This window comes from Momordica charantia, assembly GCF_013281855.1.
Source record: "Momordica charantia cultivar OHB3-1 chromosome 11 unlocalized genomic scaffold, Mcharantia_2.0 BLBB01000011.1, whole genome shotgun sequence".
Lineage (NCBI taxonomy): Eukaryota > Viridiplantae > Streptophyta > Magnoliopsida > Cucurbitales > Cucurbitaceae > Momordica > Momordica charantia.
This window is the reverse complement of record NW_028275159.1, coordinates 11,710,992-11,720,015: the sequence shown is the minus strand read 5'-3', so window position 1 is coordinate 11,720,015 and position 9,024 is coordinate 11,710,992. Positions and strand designations below refer to the sequence as shown.

Sequence of the window (9,024 nt, the reverse complement as noted above, 5' to 3'; positions counted from 1 at the left end):
GCCACAATATACAACGTACAACCCTCTGTATGACGTCCCTGTTGGTCAGTATCTGCATCCCTTTGTTAAGGGAGCTTAGCAAATCCCAACCAACATCATTTTTTAAGAGCCCGAGCAAATGATGTCAACCCTTATAGTCCTTAACCTAGGTGGTCTCCCAGCCAAGACAGACCCAGTCTGACAAAATGCCCTCAGTAACGAGAAGTTCGAAGTTCTGGAGGAAAGATTAAGAGTAATAGAGGGGACGGACGTTTTTAGCAACATCGATGCCTCACAATTGTGTTTGATGTCTGGATTAGTCATCCCTCCAAAATTCAAGGTGCCAGAGTTTGAGAAGTACGATGGTTCTTCTTGTCCTAAGAATCATCTTATAATGTATTGTATGAAGATGACAGCGTACGTCCAAAATGACAAATTGTTGATACACTGCTTTCAAGATAGTTTATCTGGTCCGGCCTCTCGTTGGTACATGCAGTTAGATAGCTCTCATGTTGGCTCGTGGAAGAATCTGGTCGACTCCTTTTTAAAACAATATAAGCATAACATAGACATGGCTCCAGATCGCTTAGATTTACAGAAGATGGAGAAGAAGAGTACAGAAAGCTTTAAAGAGTATGCTCAAAGGTGGAGGGACACAGCAGCTCAAGTCCAACCTCTTTTAACAGATAAGGAGCTATTTGCCATGTTCATCAATACCCTAAAACATCCTTTCTATGATCGGATGATAGGAAGCGCTTCCACAAATTTCTCTGATATTATGACCATGGGAGAAATGATCGAATACGAGGTTAAACACGGGCGAATAACCAGTACTGTCGAGGAGCCATTAGCCGCAAAGAAGGCAAGTCATTCCAAGAAGAAGGAAGGTGAGATGCAAATGGTGGGAGCAGAACGACACTCATGGAAACAACAACCGTACGGTCGGACACCGCGATACACTTCGTATTATTACCCAACGCCATACGGGTATAATCAACCATTTGTGAATAATGCAACTTCACATTATTCCCCTTATGCCTCTCAAAATTTTCGACCCCCAGCCAGTCAAAATTTCCAACCTAGGGGTCAGCAACATAATACATTTTATACTCAAAGGCAACAGGCTAATAGAGGGGCACGTAAACAAACCCAGTTTGACCCAATCCTCATGACTTATACTGAGCTTCTGCCTCAGTTATTTCAAAATAATCAGCTGGCACCTGTACCTGTAAATCTGATCCAGCCTCCATACCCAATATGGTATGATGCAAATGCTCGTTGTGACTATCACGCAGGAGCCATAGGGCATTCAACAGAGAACTGCACTGTATTGAAATATAGAGTTCAAGCTTTGATCAAGGCAGGTTGGTTGAACTTTAAAAAAGAAAATGTGCCTGATGTAAGTAAGAATCTGCTGCCAAATCATCAGAATGTCTAAATAAATGCAATCTAATGCCAAGAGATCAAGTCGAAGAGTAAGGTTGCAAATATTACAACCCCTATGGAAGAACTATTTGAAATTCTTTTGGGCAGTGGATATGTATCAGTGGAGTACCTATGCCCAAACCACAAGTATAATGGGTATGATGAAAGTATGGCGTGCCCGTTCCACGCTGGGGCGAAAGGACACTCTCTAGAGCAATGCAACCGTTTTCAAAAGAGAGTTCAAGAGTTGTTAGACTCAAAAGTCCTTACTATTACAAAATCTTACCTGAAGAAAGGGATAAATGTCGTGGAGGATATCTCGGTTGCTGAGGGCTCAAGTGATTCTCTTAAGCCAAAACCTCTCACCATCTTTTATCGTGAAAAGCAAGATGCCCCCAGCTGCAATCGGAAACCAATCACTATCACGGTTCCAGCTCCTTTCGAGTATAAAAGTTCCAAAGCAGTGCCTTGGAGATATGAGTGCAAGGTAACTGTAAGGCAAGAGGTATCATCTCCTTCACTCCCAGTTTACAATATCACCGGAGTAGGAGGTTTGACACGAACTGGGAGATGTTATACACTGGATAGCTTGCTAAAGCGCGTGAATGAACCCACTAGTGAAAAAAATAAAGAGAAAGCAAGTGAGAAGGAGAAGGAGAAGGTAGAGGAAGATAAGAAAGGGAAGGCCAAACTCAATGATGATATTTATGATGAACTGGTGGAGGCAATTGTTGTAAAGGATGTAAGTCCTAAACAACCCGTGTTCGAGGAAGAGACTCAAGAGTTTCTAAAGCTAGTGAAGCAAAGTGAATACAAAGTTATTGAACAATTAGGTCGGACACCTGCAAAGATCTCTATATTATCTTTACTGTTATCCTCTGAAGTGCATCGGAATACACTGTTGGAGGCCTTGAAGCAGGCTTTCGTTTCACAAGACATCACAGTGGATAATTTAAGCAATGTTGTGGGGAATATAACGGCATCTAGCTCCATCACTTTTACAAATGAGGAGATACCACCAGAAGGTACAGGACATACCAAAGCTCTCCACATCTCAGTTAAGTGTAAGAACTTTCTAATAGCAAAAGTCCTTGTGGACAATGGATCTTCTTTAAACATAATGCCAAGATCCTCGCTAGAAAAGTTACCGGTTGATATGTCTCATATGAGACCTAGTACAGTGATAATAAGAGCTTTCGATGGAGCTCGCAGCGTTGTTGTTGGGGATATTGAGATCCCGATCAAGATAGGTCCTTGCACCTTTGACATAACATTTCAGGTTATGGACATTACATCAGCTTATAGTTTTTTGTTGGGCGACCCTGGATACATTCGGTAGGGGCAGTTTCGTTTACTCTACATCAGAAAATTAAATTTGCAGTTAACCATAAGTTGGTAATCATATCGGGACAAGAAGACATTCTAGTCTCAAGGCTTGCTTCGATATCATACGTTGAAGCAGCAGAAGAAGCTTTTGAGTCTTCATTTCAATCATTCGAGATTGCAAATGCTACAACTTTACATGGGAAGTTTGGAAGACCTAAGCCACGACTTTTAGAGGCCGCCTTTAAAGGAGACAACGAGAGTTTAGACAAGCTGCTGAGGATGGCTAAAAACACAAGGAGGTTCGGGCTAGGGTATAAGCTAGATAGAGGTGACATCACCAGAGTGCAGAACCGTGAAAAAGCAAAACGTTTAGCAAGATTTGAGAATAGGGAGCATGATAACCCAAAGAGGACTGTTCCACCTCTCAGCCACTCCTTTAGAAGTGTCGGCATAATCCATCAGGAGTACGATGATAGTTCTACAGTGGCAGCAACGATAGAAGAAAGAGAGCAAGTCGGACTTTTTATCTTCTCGTGCCCAGACGATTTCGAGCTGACCAATTGGAGCGTGTTAGAGCTACCGTCTTTTATAAATAATAAGTCAAAGTAATTATTTTTTTCCCTCATTTTCTTAATTAATAAATTAATTTTCTATTTCCCTATGTATTCTATCCAGACATATCATTTGTCTATAATTCTTCCCATCAATAAAGATTAATTCACTTTGTTTCTTTCCTTTGTTATTTCTCTGGGCCATTTTATTCATTTGTTTCCTTTTCCTTTCTTTTCTCCCTTATTATATCTTAAGCAGTAATACTGAGATTGAATGTGATAATGATTCGAAATACAAGTTCGATACACCTATATACAAGGTCGAGTCTGGTGGGGAAATGGATGATGAGCCCTCTGTTGAGTTATTAAGAATGTTAGAAGAAGAAGAAAAGATGATGGGACTACAAGCCGAAGCCAAAGAGGTTAAAATAGGCACTAATATGTCTTCAGAGAGTCGGAAAAAGTTGATAGAGTGACTTCATGAATATGCTGATGTTTTTGCTTGGTCCTATCAAGATATGTCTGGTTTAGATACAGACATCGTAGTGCACAAATTACCGATCAACCCAGAGTTCAAGCCGGTGAGACAGAAGTTACGGAAGATGAGGACGGATATGTTGATCAAGATAAAAGATGAAGTAAGGAAGCAAATTGATGCAGGATTCCTTACAGTATCTAATTACCCTGAGTGGGTGGCAAACATTGTCCCTGTACCAAAGAAAAATGGACAAGTAAGAATGTGTGTGGATTATAGAGACTTGAATCGTGCAAGTCCAAAAGACAACTTCCCGCTTCCTAATATCGATGTGTTGGTTGATAATACTGCTGGGTTCTCAACCTTCTCCTTTATGGATGGGTTCTCGGGCTACAATCAGATCAAGATGGCACCTGAGGATCATGAAAAAACCACATTCATTATGCTATGGGGAACTTTCTGCTACAAAGTTATGCCATTTGGGCTAAAAAATGCTGGGGCAACCTACCAACGTGCAATAGTTACTCTCTTCCATGACTTGATGCACAAAGAAATTGAAGTTTACGTGGATGATATGATTGCCAAGTCAAAAAAGGGCGAGGAGCACACAACTATTTTAAAGAAGTTGTTTGATCGATTGAGGAAGTTCAAATTGAAACTCAATCCTAACAAATGCATATTTGGGGCAACCACTGGAAAACTCCTGGGTTTTGTAGTAAGCCAATAAGGCATTAAAGTTGACCTGGATAAAGTCAAAGCAATCTTAGAGATGCCACCTCCACGAACGCAGAAAGAAGTCAGAGGATTTCTAGGGCGACTCAACTACATCGCAAGGTTCATATCTCACTTAACAGCAACTTGCGAACCCATCTTTAAATTGCTCCGCAAGGACAACGAAGGGGTATGGAGTGAAGATTGTCAAGCAGCATTTGATAAGATTAAGCAGTATTTGCAAGACCCTCCAATTCTTGTGCCACCAACTCCAGGACGACCCCTTATTTTATATCTCACAGTCACAGAAGACTCAATGGGATGTGTATTGGGGCGGCATGATGATTCAGGCAGGAAAGAACGTGCAATATATTATTTAAGTAAGAAGTTCACCGATTGCGAGACTAGATACTCTAAAGTATAAAAAACTTGTTGTGCTCTAGCTTGGGCTGCTCGACGTCTAAGACAATACATGTTGTATTATACCACATGGCTCATTTCAAAGATGGACCCCATAAAGTACATTTTTGAAAAGCCGTCTCTCTCGGGTCGAATTGCAAGGTGGCAGGTTCTCTTATCAGAATATGATAGTGTTTATGTGACTCAAAAGGCCATTAAGGGGAGTGCTTTGGCCGACTACCTAGCTCAACAACCCATAAATGACTACGTCCGGTGAAGTTCGATTTTCCAGATGAGTATACCTCCACCATAACCACAAGTGAGGAAGGTTTAGACCCACAAACTTGGACCATGATGTTTGATGGTGCCTCTAACGAGTTAGGTCATGGGATAGGGGCTATTTTGATATCGCCCAAAGGGGAACTATACCCTCTTACCGCTAGATTATGTTTTGACTGCACACATAATATGGCCGAGTATGAAGCATGCTCGATGGGCATCCAAGCTGCTATTGATATGAAGGTTAAGAAACTTAAAGTTTTTGGGGATTCTATGCTAGTAATTTATCAACTAAGAGGAGAATGGGAAACAAGAGACGTTAAGGTTTTGCCTTATAAACAACTCATAACAGAATTGTCACAAGAATTTGATGAAATCTCATTTGATTATTTGCCAAGAGAAAATAATCAAGTAGCAGATGCATTGGCCACATTAGCGGTGATGTTCAATTTAGAACTCAATGAGGATGTCCGTCCGATTAAAGTTGGAAGGAGAGATGTCTCAGCTTCTTGTATGAGCATTGAGGAAGAACCCGACGGTAACCCCTGGTTTCATGACATCAAGCAATATATAAAGAGTAAAAAATATCCACCAAATGCTTTAGAAAATGATAAGCGCACCCTTCGCAAGTTGGCAATGAAGTTTTTCTTAAATGGAGAGATATTTTACAAGAGGAACCATGACATGGTTCTCCTAAGGTGCGTCGAAGGAAGAGAGGCCAATAGGATTATAGAGGAAATTCATGAAGGAGTTTGTGGCACTCATGCAAATGGGCACATGATGGCTAGACAAATTTTAAGAGCTGGCTATTACTGGCTGACTATAGAGACAGATTGTATTAAATATGCAAGAAAATGTCACAAATGTCAAATTTACTTGGACAAGACTCATGCTCCTGCTTCTCATTTGCATACTATGACAACTCCTTGGTCTTTCTCTATGTGGGGCATGGATGTGATAGGACCTATGGAACCTAAAGCATCAAATGGGCATCGATTCATTTTGGTAGCCATAGATTATTTTACTAAATGGGTAGAAGCAGCTTTTTACCGAGATGTGACAAAAGGAGTTGTAGTCAAATTCATCAAGAAGCAAATTATTTGTCGTTACGGTCTTCCTGAAACCATAATTTTCGATAATGCAAGGAATTTGAACAACAAATTGATGAGTGGGCTCTGTGAGCAGTTTAAGATCAAGCATCTCAACTCAACCTCTTATCGACCTAAGATGAATGGTGCAGTGGAAGCCGCCAACAAAAACATAAAAAGAATAATTGAAAAGATGATTGTAACTTATAGAGACTGGCATGAAATGCTTCCGTTTGCCTTACATGGTTACTGCACCTCAGTCCGTACTTCAACTGGGGCAACACCATTTTCATTAGTTTATGGTATGGAAGTTGTTCTCCCTGTTGAAGTAGAAATTCCATCATTGAGAGTTATCATGGAAGCTAAGTTACAAGAGGCTGAGTGGGTCCAAAGGCGTTATGAGCAGTTAAACTTTGTAGAAGAAAAGAGGTTGACGACATTATGCAGAGGACAACTTTATCAAAGAAGAATGATGAAAGCCTATGACAAGAAGGTGCGCCCAAGAAGGTTTAGAGAGGGAGATTTAGTTCTAAAAAGAATTCTTCCATTACAAAAGATCATCGAGGCAAATGGACCTCGAATTATGAAGGACCATTTGTGGTGAAAAAGGCTTTCTCCGGAGGAGCACTAGTTCTGGCCAACATGGATGGCAGTGAATTTTTAAATCCAGTCAACTCAGATCATGTTCGAAAATATTATGCATAGTTTCTGATGTATTTTGAAAAATTTCACTTTGATCTCAGTATTATGCTTGAAAGGCAGTTTTGTGTATCCATTCTCTATTACAGCCTACAAATTTGAACCACATCTTGGAGACGTGTGTCCTTGTCATTTATAAAGTCTGGTCTCCATTCGTCTCTTTTTATATACGAAGGACGGTAGCTTTTATATTCACGTCTTCAAGGCTATGTGTTACTCAAAATCAAACATAAGGTCACATGAAGCCTTAGGGGCATTTTGTTCTCTAGAACATTGGGGCAAATACGACATTACAAAGTTATCAGGGCAAAGTCGTCGTCCCATTTGTTCTGGTTACTCTCGATCAAGTTAAAAGAATTTATGAAGGAAAGCAAAATACGGTGATCGGGCTATCTGAACAATCCCAAGTTTTTATAAAAGCAAGTGATTTCACTCTATTTTTGCATCCAAGACAAATTTTCCTATTATCATCATGCGTCAAACGCACATTTCATGCACCGTTTCATGCGTCATTTCATGCAGTTGCCTTGGAGAAGTCTCCAAAAAGCCCTATGGCAGAGAATTTCATGACGACTCATTTTTGCTCAAGCAAGCTTGTTTAGTTTTTATTGGTTAAATCGAACCCGATAGATCGTGGTCAAAGCCTGTGTCAAGCCAGGTCCATTGCCTTTTAGTTTTCTGTTGGTTAAATCGAACCCGATAGATCATGGTCGAAGCCTGTGTCAAGCCAGGTCCGTTGCCTTTTAGTTTTCTGTTGGTTAAATCGAACCCGATCTATCGTTCGGACACCGTATTTGGTCCGACTCGCTTTCGTTTTTTTAAAAAAAAATTATTACTGATTTATTTATTATTTTTTTATGTTTATTTAGTTTAAAATAACATAATTTACTTTATTATAAAATTTAATGTAAAGTTTTAACTAAATCCAATTAAGTTTTAAAATTAGATTTTATTTGAAAATAATTGGTTTTTTTAAATCGATTTAAAGATTTAAAAATAACAGTTTTTTTCTCCCATTTGATTTTTTCCTTCATACGTGTATCCCCTCCCCTTCTTCTCCTCCCTCTTTTTCTCTCTTGCCCCTTTTTCTTTTTTATCGTTATTTTTAGGTGTATTTAAGGAGGGCTGCAGTGGGGAGGAGAGGACAGACAGAACACCCATACAGAGAACACCAAGAAAAATTCATTTCCTTCTTTCTCTCTACCATTACTTTCTCTTCTTCTTCACCCAGGTCGGCGACCCCGACGATACACAGACTACACACGTCCCTCTGTGATCACAAGTTCAGACAGCCTGCACCACAGTAGTCCGGTGCAAAGCTCTATAATCCCGACCAACAACAATAATATAACGAACAACTTCTACAACCGACGCACGGATCACCGACCACCTGACTCCGACCTCGAGTGCTCCTTCACGGTTTCAGACCCGCGGGCACACCAAGAATTTCCTCACTGCAATACGTAGTATAGAAAAAAGTTGTTTTAGAAATGATTTGATTTTTTTATTTGTTTTAAATAAGTTTGTTTTAAATTTGATATATATATATATATATATATATATATATATATATATATTTTTAAATAAATTTGTTTAAATATGATTTCATTATTTTTAAAATAAGTTTGTTTTAAATATGATTTGATTAATTTTAAAATAAGTTTGTTTTAAATATGATATTTTTTTCTTTAAAACAAGTTTGTTTTAAATGTTTTTTTTTAGTTTTAAGGAAGTTTGTTAGAGGAATTTCAAATCTAAAACAAAATAAATTTTTTTATTTTATTATTATTATTATTATTATTCGGTTTTTATTTTATTTTATTTTATTTTTTTAAAATAAAGATTTGTATGATAAGAATTAAAACTAAGTTGTATCATGTGGTGTTGGCATAGTGTTAGGTTACTTAGGAGTAATTCAAATTAGGAGTAATTTTATATCATTATTTTACGAAACAGCTATTTTAGATAAAAAAAAATTAATATAAAAAAAACTTTCGTTTTTATAAGATTTTAAATCTTAAAATATTTATATTAAATGTTAAATAATATCTTAGGATGTTGGCACATTGGTAAGAAGTTTGTATATAGACTC

At 38.6% G+C, this 9,024-nt stretch overlaps 1 pseudogene; it reads left to right on the top strand.

The window, feature by feature from the left end:
• Positions 1-286: 286 nt before the first annotated feature.
• LOC111013503 (uncharacterized) lies at positions 287-6,938 on the top strand (annotated as a pseudogene).
• Positions 6,939-9,024: the final 2,086 nt, after the last annotated feature.